The sequence below is a fragment of the Nematolebias whitei genome, chromosome 6 (genome assembly GCF_014905685.2).
Source record: "Nematolebias whitei isolate Nwh7 chromosome 6, NemWhi1, whole genome shotgun sequence".
NCBI classification, from domain to species: domain Eukaryota; kingdom Metazoa; phylum Chordata; class Actinopteri; order Cyprinodontiformes; family Rivulidae; genus Nematolebias; species Nematolebias whitei.
In genome coordinates this window covers 1119158-1122799 of record NC_056503.1, presented here as the reverse complement: position 1 = coordinate 1122799, position 3642 = coordinate 1119158, and the positions used below count along the sequence as shown (strand labels likewise).

The following is a 3642-nucleotide window of genomic DNA, read 5'->3' as shown; positions in this document are numbered from 1 at the left end:
ACCTAACCATTACCAGTACATACCTAACCATTACCAGTACATACCTAACCATTACCAGTACATACCTAACCATTACCAGTACATACCTAACCATTACCAGTACATACCTAACTATTACCAGTACATACCTACAGTAACCCTAAACTTAACCCTAAGCCACCAACGGCACTTGTCCTTATGGGGTCCGGGCTTTGGGCCCCATAAGGAGCAGTTGGTCCTCACAATGTAGTATATGTTGGAAAAATGGGCCTTACAAGGTAACACATAGACACACGACACGACAGAAGTGCTGCATGTCTTCCACTCCTTTACCTGTCATCAGTGATGCTCTGCTGCTGAGATCTCCACGCTACTCATTGTAAAAAACTTGTTGCTCACTTATACTATGTGATTCAACTTAGATATACAAAATACTGTTGTTTCTTTTGAACCTGCAACCTCTATCCTGCATGTTTTAGATGTTTATCTGCTTCAGCACATCTGATAAGAATCATTGGATGAATAATAGGCTTCTGCAAAACATGATGAGGTAATTCAACCATAAATCTAAACTTAGTCGAGGTATTTGTTTTTGACAAAGCAGCAAAAAAGAAAATCTTGATAATCTACCATTCACTATATTAGTTTCCAGTTCGTTTCTGGGTTGACTGAAGTATAATCTATAGGAAAGCTAAAAGAAACGCCTGAAGCTCTTGACTTGACCTCTCAAAGAGATTTTAAACATCTGCTAAGTTCATGGCAAAAACCAATGAAGACATGTTTCTGTTTTTAGCATTTTACACAGCTTTATAATGTAGCTGCTTTTTTGTTTTGTTTTATATTATTCCTTCTATTTACTTTTTAATTTTATATGCTTTTTATATGATTGTCTATTGTTGTCTGTATCTCATGTATTGTTACAATCTGGTGTTGGGTGTCGAACCCAAGTGCAGGCCGAGGCATGAGGGCTCAGAAGTAAAGAATTAATCATTTATTGAGCAAAATGAAGTGCTGTCGGGGCAGCAAAAGCTTACTCAGGATAAAGGAGACGACTAGACCTAGGGCACCGTGGAAGGGTTGGAGAGACAGGTAGATCAGGTGGCTGTGGCTCAGTGGTTAGAGCAGTCGTCCTCCAGTGCAAGAGTTGGGAGTTCGAATCCACCAGCAGTCACATGCTGAAGTGTCCCTGGGCAAGACACTGAACCCCTCACTGCCTCTGATGTGTGTCCCATCAGTGTCTGAATGTGATCTAAAGCTCTGATTAGTCTCTTTAGAATGATTTGTTCAATTATCTTTGTAGAGATCTAGTATAGAGCTGTTTGAAGGGGTCGATGAGGCACAGATTGTTGTAAAGTGCTTTGAGTATCTTGGAATAAGATAGAAAGGAGCTGTATAAGTACAGTCCATTTACCATTTAATGCTGGGACACCAAAAGAGTTAAAAGAAAAAGCTTTATACTATCACTAATGAGACGAGAGGGGAAACACCTGTAGTGATTAGGATTGGGAACAGGTGTGCACAGTAGCATGAAAGGAAAAAACACAGGGAGGTGCAGACTGTGAAACAGATAATCGTTTCATCTTTGTTCTTTGTTAAAACAGATCTCTTGTAAATGATGGCTCAGTGAGACTAACCTGTATAAATAAAGGTTGAATGAATGATTGAATAAGTTGATTTTTGTTTTTAAATGTCTTCATGTCTTCTGTGTCTTTGTTTTTCTTGCTTGCCCTCAGCGAAAGCAGACGTTTCCTCCACCGCTCCTTTCCCTGCTTGGCTTTTGTCTTGTGAAACTTTTTCAGTGCCCCTTTTTTGCATACCTTCCAAATTGTAAACGATGGATTTGGATTTCAGATAGTCTCTCAATGCAATTGAACAAAATTTTTTCAAGAAACCGGGTGAAGGGGAGCACTCTTACCTCGTTGAAAATACATTTATGATAACTGGATTCTACTTTTTGGAGCTGGTAGAAAACTGGATTACTGAAAAAATTGAAAATGTCAGCAGCTCTTTACACCGCCTGGAGTGGGTCGTGCTTGGCAACACTCAGACTCTGTACGAACCATCTGTGGACCCGAAAACCCAAGCAGGCTGATAGCTCTTATCAGGACTGTGATACTTTGTCACTGTTCACAAATGGTGGGAAGAAACAGATCTTGGAGAAGTTGTAAGCTCGTCTTGGAGTAAGATATCACAATACAGCTGTTTGGAATCGCTATGAGGTGTACTAGTGAGACTTTTAAGGCTGACATGGAAATGAAGAGCTCAGCCTGACCCAAAATCAATATACTCAGTAATCAATACTTCTGGCCTTGGCCCAATTTCTCCTAGATGTTATAAAAACAAGACGCTCTGATCCACTCCTCACCCCCTCCTCACCCCCTCCCCTCCTCAAGCATGAGAAGGGTGAACGGTGCCTCTGATAGACACCGTATCAACTTTATGGAGTGCCCATGGACAACCCCCTCAAACTCATGCTTTCACTGGCTCCCTTTGTTGCCTTCTTGGTGCAGCATCCTAGGAGATGTAAAGGCGCCAAAGGGCTGTGTGGCTGACCTTGTAGATGTGCTGGGACCCCCACCCCTACCCACTCCAAACACATGGATTTTGTCTACCTATTTTGCTCTTTCTAATCTCTGCCTGAAGAAAAACAAGAATCAGGCTTATCTAAATCTGACTCCCGACAGCCTCGGAGACGGGCCTACTATCAAATTTCTCCTGGGACTTGAGTACCCGAGGACAAAAGCTTCATCTATCCCCCCCCAAGAACTTTCTGTGCAAGCTTATCAGAACTGCTGGCTGAAACAGCATCTTCAGAAACTGAGGCTGATCTGAAAAAACGCTCATGGACAAATCTCAACACCTCGATGTCAAATGCATGTAATCATGTTTTAATTGAGCTGCTGGAAGAGTTTTTGATGTCTCAAATCGTGTCCTGATAGACAAGATGTGAAAGATCTTTTTTTGTAACACCACTATCTACCCTCATGTTTCTCTCCTTTTTCCTATCTAAGATTATTATCTGATAAGGATAAGAAGGCCACGCTTTCTGTAGTTGCAGCTTCGAGCACTCCGTCCATCTTTTGGACGACTGTACGTACATGTTCGCGTTGTATCTCGATGCAAGGCCAATAAAGTTTATTCTGATTTGTACTGTGGTAGATTTTTTTGCTTCTTCACACAGTGCCCTATCAAGGACACAGTGTGAGAGAGTTTTTTTTAATACATTCTGTCCTTATGTTTTCTTTTCTTATCTCTGTTAAATGTGGTGCCGCTCAAGTAGCTGCAGGCCTAGTTACCCCTTTTCTGTCTTTCTTTTGTTAATGCACTTTGGTAACAGTTCCTGTTTTAAATGTGCTTTATGGTAAATGGACTGTACTTATATAGCGCCTTTCTATCATGATACTCAAAGCGCTTTACACTACAATCTGTGTCCTCATTTACCCATTCATACAGCACTCTACTAGATCTATACAAAGCTAATCGAACAAATCATTCTAAAGAGAATAATCACATTTATACACCGATGGGGCACACATCGGAGACAATGGGGGGTTCAGTGTCTTGCCCAGGGACACTTCGACATGTGACTGCTGGTGGATTCAAACCCCCAACTCTTGCATTGGAGGACGACTGCTCTAACCACTCAGCCACAGCCGCCCTACA

At 41.6% G+C, this 3642-nt stretch overlaps 1 protein-coding gene across 1 annotated transcript in view; it reads left to right on the top strand.

Annotated features, from left to right (window-relative positions):
• LOC119411471 (neurofibromin) overlaps nt 1-3642 on the top strand; it is a gene marked incomplete at its 3' end in the record, with an annotated part of 47618 nt that overhangs the window by 10728 nt on the left and 33248 nt on the right.